Consider the following 13,382-nt stretch of genomic DNA (forward strand, 5'->3'; position numbering starts at 1 on the left):
TATATGGAGAAATGTTTTCATAAAAAACCTTAATTTCTTTTCGACTGAAGAAAGAAAGACATGGACATCTTGGATGACATGGGGGTGAGGAAATTATCAGTAAAAGTTTTTTTTTAAAGTGAACTAATCCTTTAAATAATACTGCCACCGTAGGAGTTAAAACGCCCCCGGAATGGGAAGGGCTAGAAAGTAATATTCAGATGGTAGTCATATACAATTTCACAGCTAGATGGGAGTAATCCTACACAGTGTACCTTTAATGTTACTCTAAATTGGTGTTTTCACAAGAAATCCCTTTAAGTTAAAGTTTAAAGTAGGGATGCACCGATTATTTTTCCAGAATGAGTCCAATACGATACTTTTTTTAAGTACTTGCCGATACCAAGTAACGATGCCTGTATTTTCATTACATTTTACATTTTTAACATTATTGGCAGAGAAACCAAAAGAACATGAATCAAATTAGTTGGCTTAGCAAATAGACATTTCCTTCAGTTATTTTCGAGCCTTCTAATTATGCCTGTTTAAATGTATTGTAGGAGTTTCTTTCACTGTTAAAATTTTTGCTCTATCATATTTTATTTTTAATATAATAGCACTACGAATATTTAGAGCCGCGCCAGCAGGGCTCAACCAGTCAAGAGCAGTGAGTGATTTTCTTTGTCTTTTGTTTTTAGATTAACATTGAGGGCAAATACTACATTAGGTTTATTAGGTTGCTGTCACTTTAAGAGCTGCACATATCCAGTAAATTCCAGTTCAATTCAAAGTTCAACCTAAAATAGTATTACCGTATTCTTTATGGTAAAGCACTTGCAACCACAGCTGCCAGTTTTTTTTTACCGTAAACTTTAGTTCAATGCCGTAAAACCTAAAATATTACTACTGTATTTTTTGATATAAAAGTACTTCAACCACAGCTGCTAGATTTTCACTGTAAATTGAAGTTCAATGCTTTAAAACATAAATATTGCTAACATATATTTCTACGGTACAGTAATGCTACGGTAAGAGACAGTAGTATCAGATATAGCCTATAAATCTGATTTATTCAGTTGAAAATAATATCAATTTGTATTTTGCTTCCTGTGAGATTTGGTCTTGGGAAAAAAATGATTGAGGTCATGGCGAAATCTCTAGGGTTTTGATTGCAGACTTTAGTATCTTGGTGAATCTGAGCAAAATAACTGCAGGATTTTTCACTTGTGCAGCAAGTGTGCTGGGTGTTCCTGCATGTTTCTGTTACATTTATTATTTTTTTTAGAATGGTTACACTGAAGGAACCATTCTAAAACCTGTTGGAATTTCCTGCATAGATTGTCTCTGTGTCCTACAGTTTCACCATTCCTACTACCGGATACCAGCAAGCATCCTCCAGATTTCCTGTACGGTATTTTTGTAAGGGTGTGCACTGCATTTGCGTGGGAGATAGAAAGATAGAAAGATGGGCCGAAAAAGAAAGAATGACTGTTCAGTTTGAAATAACTGAAATCATTTGGCGAAGTGATATGAACTGTAATGTGGTCAAGAATGCGGAACTACTTTAGCCAGGGTTTTTACTGGCTCAAAACGAGGCGGAGGTGGTAAAAATCCTGTTTCCCACAGTATTATTGTGGGTGGAGCTCGGAACTTCTAGAGGGGTAAAATAAAAGTTCTTCTTTTGGCAAAATTACATATTCCTAATAGCCTAAACACAGGCTTTACTCCCTTCAAACTTAAATGGTCAATGTTTCATTACATCACTGTTGGAAAACACTCTTATCAGAATACGTTTTTTACCTTTATAAAGGGCATTTTTTCCCTAATTTTATTAAATGTAGGCTAGCCTATGCTCAATCTTTCATTTCAAATTGAAACAGCAACAAGCTTTGTTACCATCCGTATACGATAGGCTACCAATTGCCACTTAGGCTACATTACATGAAATAAAATCAGAATCATCCTCGCGTTTTCGGTGATTCTCTAGTTATTTTTATTTTTTTCGTGTCCCGGACAAGGAAAAAGTGTAAGCATGTGACTGTCTTGCAGAGATTTGTCGAGAGCCGGAGGCGGCCGCCTCTATGCAGGAAAACTCCTGACTTTAGCTGTGCGTTTCTCTGCCTTTGCTCTGTTATTTTGCACAGCCAGTCCTGTTTCTCCTGCCATCTGAGTGGTACATTAAACACTAACACAAACTAACAAAACATTTCCCTTTACTGAAAAACACATAAAATAACAATTGAATCCCTAAATGTACTCTTCTAATGGATCCCTTGCAAAGCATAGGCTACTGGGAACTACAGATCCACTGCAGTTAGTTATGTAACCAAAAACGATTCATGTAGTTTTCACACAAATTAATTAAGTTAACTTTAATTAGCCATATCAGCAGCCATATCACCCTGTAGCCCAAGACTGGTTGCCCACTGAAGCTAAGCAGGGCTGAGCCTGGTTAGTACCTGGATGGGAGACCTCCTGAGAAAACCAGGTTGTTGCTGGTAGAGGTGTTAGTGAGGCCAGCAGGGGGCGCTCACCCTGTGGTCTGTGTGGGTCCTAACACCCCAGTGTAGTGACGGGGACACTATACTGCCAAAGAGCGCATCCCTCAGATGAGACGTTAAACCGAGGTCCTGACTCTCTGTGGTCACTAAAAAGAGTAGGGGTGTAACCCCGGCATCCTGGCCAAATTTGCCCAGTGGCCTCTGTCCATCATGGCCTCCTAATCATCCCCATACACTGATTGGCTTCATAACTGTCTCCTCTCCACCAGTAAGCTGGTGTGTGGTGAGCGTTCTGGCGCAATATGGCTGCTGTCGCATCATCCAAGTGGATGCTGCACATTGGTGGAGGTTGAGGATATCCCCCCCCCCCCTCCCCCTTCTGTAAAGCGCTTTGAGGTCTCAGAAAAAGCGCTATATAAATGTAACGTATTATTATTATTATTATTATTAACTTTAGTTTTAAATATATTAAGTTGATAGAACACAAATAAACTTACAAAATGTTAACATTTTGGTGAAATCGGGTAATCTGCGACATTGGGTAAAGTTGGACACCTCCAGTGTGTTTTTTTCCTGTTCAAACAAAATGTAGGCAACAGGAATTTAACTGTAGGTTTAGCATGGATGTCATGTGACTGAAATCATATTGCCACAGAAAAGTGTCAATCAAGAAGCTCCCCTGGGAATTGGATGACAAGGTCAGTGACAGGATTCTGACTAGATTGATGTTAAGGACATACATCTGTCATAAATAAGACAACGTTGTCAAATTCTGTTTGGGATATATTCAAGTGTTGAAAATGTGTTTTAGTTTTTTCTGTCAAACTTTTTTTGTTGTCCCACTTTATGAATGAATGAGGCATTTATATATAGTGCTTTCATATGTACTACTGTACACCCAAAGCGCTTTACAATCATATCAGGGGATCTCTCATCAACCACCACCAGTTGACAGCAGCCACAGTACAACAGCGCCAGTGCGCTCACCACACACACACACACACACACGCTATAGTGGAGAGAGGAGAGAGAGTGATAGAGCTCAGCCCTGCTTAGCTTCAGTGGGCAACCGGTCTTGGGCTGCTGCCCGATCATTGATAATGATAATCATTACCAAATATGATTGAGAATGTGGAACCGCATGCTTTGGGTAATCTGGGACAGGCTTCAAATGGGGGAAATATGCATGTAGGGACTTTATAAGTCTAATGACAAGGGTGTAGATCTCATTACAACTTAGGGGTAAACCAATGATATGCTCTAAAATAAACTTTAATATAACGCTAATGTATGCCATAATGAGAAATTGGTGTTAATGTGGGTTACTGGAGGTTATAATGTTAGCATAACTTCACAGTAGCTAGCAGCTAGCTAAACCAGCGAGAGAGATTATACAGAGATGGAATATGGGGATCAAATTACACTAACAAGCAAAGCAAAGGGTTCAGGATGAAGTCAACTGTTAACTTCCTTTCCCAAATTCCCAGATACAATACAGGGGGGACTGCCTCGGATCTGTGCCCAGGCCAGTTTACAATATTCTGCGCACACACACACACACACACATACACACACACACACACACACACGCACACACGCACACACACACACACACACACACACACACACACACACACACACACACACACACACACACACACACACACACACACACACACCATTTTGTAGTAATATTATTAAGTTGGCTTGTGAAAGCCAACATACTGAAATCCTATTTAAACTTATTAAGTTGGCTTGTGAAAGCCAATTTATTGAAATCCTATTTAAACTTATTAAGTTGGCTTGTGAAAGCCAATTTACTGAAATCCTATTTAAACTTATTAAGTTGGCTTGTGAAAGCCAATTTACTGAAATCCTATTTAAACTTATTAATGGTGCTTGCCTATAGGCAAAGCAACATTAGTGTTCTCTTGCATACTTATTTTTCTTCTTATTATTATTCCACACAAAAGTTTGGCGCGAAACTCGCCCCGCACCGTTTGTCACAGACCCCTGGGTGAGGTGTCAAATCGACCGGCTCATTGAGGAGAGGTGTGCTATATCTTTTCTAAGCGATCGGGTGTACGTTGTTCGCACAGCGGACGAAAAAGCGGCCAAAAAAGTCCCATTGACTTAACATTGCGGAATTTTCAGAAATTCAAATCCCAACTGTCATTTTTCACACACACAGACACAAAGGGCCTGACACCCCTGCATGTCTCCCCCTCTCTCTCCCTCAGAGGATTTATATTGTCAAGCAGCCAATAAGTAATGGCCTAAAATCTTCATAGCCACACCATAGCAACCAGTTACAGCACCCTAGCAACCATAGGCTATAGGCACGAGGCCGCAGGCCTCGTGCACTCATTATAATGCACTCGTTTAATAGAGATTTTAAATACTCTATAAAAACTCACTCATAGGCACGAGGCCGCAGGCCTCGTGCACTCATTATAATGCACTTGTTTAATAGAGATTTAAATACTCTGCGGCCTCGTGCCTAACCTTAGCCCTAACCCCATAGTAACCATCTGTGAAAACTACCAACCACCTAGTAACACCATAGCAACCACCAAAAATACCTTAGCAACCGCCCTGAACACCCTAGCAACCGCCTAGAAATGTCCTAGCAATCACCCAAATACCCTAACAACCACCCAGAAAACCTTAGCAATTGCCTAGAAACCACCCGGAACACCCTAGCAACCACCCAAAATACCTTAGAACTCCCTAGCAACCACCCAAAATACCTTAGAACTCCCTAGCAACACCATAGCAACCACCCAAAACACCTTAGAACACCCTAGCAACCACCCATAACACCCTAACAACCACCCAAAATACCTCAGAACTCCCTAGCAACACCATAGCAACCACTCAAAATACCTTAGAACTCCCTAGCAACACCCTAGCAACCACCCAAAATACCTTAGAACTCCCTAGCAACACCATAGCAACCACCCAAAACACCTTAGAACACCCTAGGAACCACACATAACACCCTAGCAACCACCCTAAATACCTTAGAACTCCCTAGCAACACCATAGCAACCACCCAAAATACCTAAGAACTCCCTAGCAACACCATAGCAACCATCCATAACACCCTAGCAACCACCCAGAACACCATAGCAACCACCCAGAACACCCTAGCAACCGCCTAGCAACACCCTAGCAACCACCCAGAACACCCTAGCAACCACCTGAACAACATGGATAAGCCATATCTCAGCAGCAGAACATCGTACAGACATGGTTGTTTGCTCGTATGCAATCATGTACCACACTCTAGCAACCGGGTCGTGTTTTTTGCCACTGCAAGCACCATTCACATTTTCTTCTGGAAATGTACGTTCTAGTTATTATTATTCTTTTTATGAGACTAAAATTTCTATATCAAACTCGTCCTAGAGCTTTAACTCTACATACTCCAAACTCGGCCCAGACACTCAAACTGTTCTGACTCGCGTTGCTATATCTTTTTAGACTGATCGGACTTACGGTTTTCCTATAAATGACGATCAAACTCGGAAAAAATCCCATTGACTTAACATTGCGGAATGTTCAGATTTTCAAACTCCCCAACTGCCAAAAATTCAAATCAAAATCCCTTGAAAGCCTAGACTAAATCAAACTGCCATTCTATACACTATATGAGCCATTGAGACTCATGTAAACTCATTAAACTCATCTATCTGTCTACCTCAAACTATTTTAAACTTAAACTAATTTAAACTTCAAACTAATTTAAACTTTTTATGAATAAAAACTATAAAAACTCGCTCGTAGGCACAAGGCCGCAGGCCTTGTGCCTCACCTTAGCCCTAACTCCAGGATGCTAATATACACTAAACTCTGAACTCTTAGACTCATGTAAACTCATAAACTCATCTATCTATCCACTTCAAACTATTTTAAACTTTTAACTAATTTAAACTTCAAACTGCGGCCTCGTGCCTAACCTCAGCCCTAACCGATGCTAATATACATTAAACTCTGAACTCTTAGACTCATGTAAACTTATAAACTACTTTAAACTGCATTCACTAAACTCTAAACTCAAAAACTCTTGAGTGTGTGTGTGTGTGTGTTAGAACACCCTAGCAACACCATAGCAACCACCCATAACACCCTAGAAACTGCCTAAAATACCTTAGAACTCCCTAGCAACACTATAGTAACCACCCATAACACCCTAGCAACCACCCAAAATACCTTAGAACACCCTAGCAACACCATAGCAACCACCCAAAACACCCGAGCAACCACCCAAAATACATTAGAACTCCCTAGCAACACCATAGCAACCACCCAAAACACCTTAGAACTCCCTAGCAACCACCCAAAATACCTTAGAACACCCTAGCAACACCATAGCAACCACCCAAAATACCTTAGCAACCACTCAGAACACCCTAGAAACCACCCAAAATACCTTAGAACCCCCTAGCAACACCATAGCAACCACCCATAACACCATAGCAACCACCCAAAACACCTTAGAATTCCCTAGCAACACCCTAGCAACCACCCAAAATACCTTAGAACTCCCTAGCAACACCCTAGCAACCACCAAAAATACCTCAGAACTCCCTAGCAACACCCTAGCAACCACCCAAAATACCTTAGAACTCCCTAGCAACCACCCAAAACACCTTAGAACTCCCTAGCAACACCCTAGCAACCACCCAAAACACCTCAGAACTCCCTAGCAACTCCCTAGCAACCACCCAAAACACCTTAGAGCTCCCTAGCAACCACCCAAAATACATCAGAACTCCCTAGCAACACCATAGCAACCATCCATAACACCCTAGCAACCACCCAAAATACCATAGCAACCGCCTAGCAACCACTCAGAACACCTTAGCAACCCTCTAGAAACACCCTAGTAACTTTAAACTACTTCAAACTATACTTTAAACTATTTTAAACTTTAAACTACTTCAAACTTCAAATCACTTTAAACTAATTTAAACTTCAAACTAATTTAAACTTTAATCTACTTTCAACTATTTTTAACTGTAAACTACTTTAAACTTTAAACTACTTTAAACTAATTTAAACTTCAAACTACTTTAAAGTTTAAACTATTTTTAACTTCAAACTACTTTAAACTTCAAACTAATTTAAACTTCAAACTTTTTTAAACTGCTTTAAACTTTAAACTAATTTAAACTTTAAACTACTTTAAACTTAAATCTACTTTAAACTTTAAACTATTTTAAACTTTACACTAATTTAAACTTCAAACTACTTTAAACTTCAAACTAATTTAAATTTCAAACTAATTTAAACTGTAAACTACTTTAAACTTAAATCTACTTTAAACTGCTTTAAACTTTAAACTAATTTAAACTTCAAACTACTTTAAACTGTAAACTTTTTCAAACTATCTGGTCCAAACTTTCACAAGCCAACTTAAAGTTTGTTTCAACGAACTTTTTAATCTAGTTAATGGTGCTTGCCTATAGGCAAAGCAACATTAGTGTTATTGCTCATACTTATTATTCAACTTCTTTTTATTATTCTGGACAAAAGTTCGGCGCGTAACTCGCCCCGCACCGTTTGTCACAGACCCCTGAGTGAGACGTCAAATCGACCGGCTCATTGAGGAGAGGTGTGCTATATCTTTTCTAAGCGATCGGGTGTACGATGTTCGCACAGCGGACGAAAAAGCGGCCAAAAAAGTCCCATTGACTTAACATTGCGGAATTTTCAGAAATTCAAATCCCAACTGTCATTTTTCACACACACAGACACAAAGGGCCTGACACCCCTGCATGTCTCCCCCTCTCTCTCCCTCAGAGGATTTATATTATCAAGCAGCCAATAAGTAATGGCCTAAAATCTTCATAGCCACACCATAGCAACCAGTTACAGCACCCTAGCAACCATAAGCTATAGGCACGAGGCCGCAGGCCTCGTGCACTCATTATAATGCACTCGTTTAATAGAGATTTTAAATACAACCTTAGCCCTAACCCCATAGTAACCATCTGTGGTGCCCTAGCAACCACCCAGAACACCCTAGCAACTGCCTAGCAACCACCTAGCAACCACCCAGAACACCCTAGCAACCGCCTAGCAACCACCCAGAACACCCTAGCAACTGCCTAGCAACACCCTAGCAACCACCCAGAACACCCTAACAACCACCTGAACAACATGAATAAGCCATATCTTAGCAGCAGAACATCGTACAGACATGGTTGTTTGCTCGTATGCAATCATGTACCACACTCTAGCAACCGGGTCGTGTTTTTTGCCACTGCAAGCACCATTCACATTTTCTTCTGGAAATGTACGTTCTAGTTATTAAGTTGGCTTGTGAAAGCCAACATACTGAAATCCTATTTAAACTTATTAAGTTGGCTTGTGAGAGCCAACTTACTGATATTGTACTTAAACTTCTTATTAAGTTGGCTTGTGAAAGCCAATTTATTGAAATCCTATTTAAACTTATTATTATTAAGTTGGCTTGTGAAAGCCAATTTATTGAAATCCTATTTAAACTTATTATTATTAAGTTGGCTTGTGAGAGCCAACTTACTGATATTGTACTTAAACTTCTTATTAATGGTGCTTGCCTATAGGCAAAGCAACATTAGTGTTATCTTGCATACTTATTATTCTTCCACACAAAAGTTCGGCGCGTAACTCGCCCCGCACCGTTTGTCACAGACCCCTGAGTGAGGTGTCAAAACGACCGGCTCATTGAGGAGAGGTGTGCTATATCTTTTCTAAGCGATCGGGTGTACGATGTTCGCACAGCGGACGAAAAAGCGGCCCAAAAAGTCCCATTGACTTAACATTGCGGAATTTTCAGAAATTCAAATCCCAACTGTCATTTTTCACACACACAGACACAAAGGGCCTGACACCCCTGCATGTCTCCCCCTCTCTCTCCCTCAGAGGATTTATATTATCCAGCAGCCAATAAGTAATGGCCTAAAATCTTCATAGCCACACCATAGCAACCAGTTACAGCACCCTAGCAACCATAGGCTATAGGCACGAGGCTGCAGGCCTCGTGCACTCATTATAATGCACTCGTTTAATAGAGATTTTAAATACTCTATAAAAACTCACTCATAGGCACGAGGCCGCAGGCCGAGTGCCTAACCTTAGCCCTAAGCCCATAGTAACCATCTGTGGTGCCCTAGCAACCACCCAGAACACCCTAGCAACTGCCTAGCAATCTCTGGATAGAAGTGTCATAGAAACACGAGGGTGGGCTCGTTTGACTCGGGGCAGAAAACAGCCAATCCTGAATAGCCTCAACACTTCCTAGCCCCTCCCTAGCAACCATTGTTGAGCCCCTTAGCAACCAAAATTCACAGACTCATAGCTCAGAGCAAGGATGTCGCAGAAACGTGTAATTTGGCACATTTAAAGAGACTGGCAGGCTCTGTAAGAACATACCACACAATGGGGTAAAAGTTGCACCCCTGGGGGGCAGGAGGGGCCCAAAGTTGCCCCAATGAAGTACTATGGTGTAGGACAGCCCATGAAATGGGCTGTCCTACACCATAGAAACCGCATTTGTATTGAATATAACTCTGGATCACATTTGAAGAGGCTGGTAGGCTCTGTAACAAAATACCACACAATGGGGTAAAAGTTGCACCCCTGGTTGGCAGGCCTGGCCCAAAGTTGCCCCATTCACATACTATGGTGTAGGACAGCCCATGAAATGGGCTGTCCTACACCATAGAAACCGCATTTGTATTGAATATAACTCTGGATCACAGTGTCATAGAGACAAGGGGGCGGGCTCATTTTACTCAGACGACCAATCCGTCTCTCAGGATCATTGTGAAGCTTTCAAGCCACGCCCTAGCAACCATTTAGAGCAACTTAGCAACAAGCTCCATAGACTTCTATTGAAAGACATCAAAGGGATATCTCAGGAGATAAGTGTCATAGAAACATGAGGGTGGGCTCGTTTGACTCGGGGCAGCAAACAGCCAATCCTCAATCACCTCAACACATCCTAGCCCCTCCCTAGCAACCATTGTCGAGCACCTTAGCAACCAAAATCCAAAGAGGGATATCTTCCATTCTGAATGTCACAGAGACGTGGCAGTTGGTTTATATCATTCATACTGACAAGCAGCCTTTGGAGTTTCATTATTGACAGCTGCCAAGCCACTCCCTAGCAACAAAATAGAGTACCCTAGCAACCATTTTGCAAGACCTATATCTCTGCATCAAAACATCGTATAGAGATGGGGGTTGGTTTATACATTCACACTGACTTTGGAGCTTCATGATTGGCAGCTGCCAAGCCACTCCCTAGCAACCAAACAGATTACCCTAGCAACCGTTTTGCAAGGCGTATATCTCTGCATCAGAACATCGTATAGAGATGGGGGTTGGCTCTTTTGACTCATGCTAGCAAACAGGACTTGCTACATGCTACACATGCTAGCAGTGAATAGCTACATGCTAATATTGATTAGCTAAGTGCTAAATCATGCCAATAAAATGCTACAAACTCCATAGTAACCGTCTGTGACAACTACCAAACACCTAGTAACACCATAGCAACGACCCAGAATACCCTAGCAACTGCCTAGCAACGCCCTAGCAACCACCCAGAATACCCTAGCAACCGCCTAGGAACGCCCATAACACCCTAGCAACCGCCTAGCAACCACCCAGAACACCCTAGCAACTGCCTAGTAACCGCCTAGCAACCACCCAGAACACCCTAGCAACCACCTAGTAACCACACAGAACACCCTAGCAACCGCCTAGCAACCACCCAGAACACCCTAGCAACCAACCGAACAACACGAATAAGCCATATCTCAGCAGCAGAACATCGTACAGACATGGTTGTTGGCTCGTATGCAATCATGTACCACACTCTAGCAACCGAGTGTCGAGTTTTGCCACTGCAAGCACCATTCACATTTTCTTCTGGAAATGTACGTTCTAGTTATTATTATTATTCTTCTTCCAAAACTGTTGACTCTATCTCCTCCTAGAGCTTTAACTCTACATACTCCAAACTCGGCTCAGACACTCAAACTGTTCTGAAGTTAGTTGCTCTATCTTTTCAGACTGATCGGACTTACGGTTTTCCTATAAATGACGATCAAACTCGGAAAAAACTCCCATTGACTTAACATTGCGGAATGTTCAGATTTTCAAACTCCCCAACTGCCAAAAATTCAAATCAAAATCCCTTGAAAGCCTAGACTAAATCAAACTGCCATTCTATACACTATATGAGCCATTGAGACTCATTTAAACTCATTAAACTCATCTATCTATCCACCTCAAACTATTTTAAACTTCAAACTAATTTAAACTTCAAACTAATTTAAACTTTTTATGAATAAAAACTATAAAAACTGGCTCGTAGGCACAAGGCCGCAGGCCTTGTGCCTCACCTTAGCCCTAACTCCAGGATGCTAATATACACTGAACTCTGAACTCTTAGACTCATGTAAACTCATAAACTCATCTATCTATCCACTTCAAACTAATTTAAACTTTTAACTAATTTAAACTTCAAACTAGCCTTAACCCCAGGATGCTAATATACACTGAACTCTGAACTCTTAGACTCATGTAAACTCATAAACTCATCTATCTATCCACCTCAAACTATTTTAAACTTCAAACTAATTTAAACTTCAAACTAATTTAAACTTTTTATGAATAAAAACTATAAAAACTGGCTCGTAGGCACAAGGCCGCAGGCCTTGTGCCTCACCTTAGCCCTAACTCCAGGATGCTAATATACACTGAACTCTGAACTCTTAGACTCATGTAAACTCATAAACTCATCTATCTATCCACTTCAAACTAATTTAAACTTTTAACTAATTTAAACTTCAAACTAGCCTTAACCCCAGGATGCTAATATACACTGAACTCTGAACTCTTAGACTCATGTAAACTCATAAACTCATCTATCTATCCACCTCAAACTATTTTAAACTTCAAACTAATTTAAACTTCAAACTAATTTAAACTTTTTATGAATAAAAACTATAAAAACTGGCTCGTAGGCACAAGGCCGCAGGCCTTGTGCCTCACCTTAGCCCTAACTCCAGGATGCTAATATACACTGAACTCTGAACTCTTAGACTCATGTAAACTCATCTATCTATCCACTTCAAACTAATTTAAACTTTTAACTAATTTAAACTTTTTATGAATAAAAACTATAAAAACTCGCTCGTAGGCACGAGGCCGCAGGCCTTGTGCCTCACCTTAGCCCTAACCCCAGGATGCTAATATACACTAAACTCTGAACACTTAGACTCATGTAAACTCATCTATCTATCCACTTCAAACTAATTTAAACTTCAAACTAATTTAAACTTTTTATGAATAAAAACTATAAAAACTCGCCTGCGGCCTTGTGCCTCACCTTAGCCCTAACTCCAGGATGCTAATATACACTGAACTCTGAACTCTTAGACTCATGTAAACTCATAAACTCATCTATCTATCCACTTCAAACTAATTTAAACTTTAAACTACTTTAAACTTCAAACTACTAAAAACTCACTAACCTTAACCCTAACTTCCACTTTAAACTATTTTAAACTTAAAAAACTACTTTAAACTACTAAAAACTCACTCACTCGGCCTGCGGCCTTGTGCCTATCATAGCAACTCTGAACTCTTAAACTCATATAAACTTATAAACTACTTTAAACTTTAAACTCAAACTCATGCAGTAACTTAACTCTAAACTCAAAAACTTATAAACTCTAAACTAATAAACATGAATTCATACCCTTATAAACTCTAAATTCATACACTTATGTATGAATAAAAACTATAAAAACTCACTCGTAGTAGTAGTAGTACTATTCGTAGTAGTACTAGTACTAACCTTAACCCTAACCCAAGGATGCTTGCTGATATACACTA

General features: G+C 40.3%; 1 protein-coding gene across 1 annotated transcript in view; it reads left to right on the forward strand.

The window, feature by feature from the left end:
• Nucleotides 1-13,382, forward strand: part of gpd1b (glycerol-3-phosphate dehydrogenase 1b) — a 154,677-nt gene that overhangs the window by 75,059 nt on the left and 66,236 nt on the right. The gene's annotated exons all lie outside the window — the stretch shown is intronic.

The sequence above is a fragment of the Phoxinus phoxinus genome, assembly GCF_949152265.1.
Source record: "Phoxinus phoxinus genome assembly, chromosome: 20".
In the NCBI taxonomy this organism is placed as follows: domain Eukaryota; kingdom Metazoa; phylum Chordata; class Actinopteri; order Cypriniformes; family Leuciscidae; genus Phoxinus; species Phoxinus phoxinus.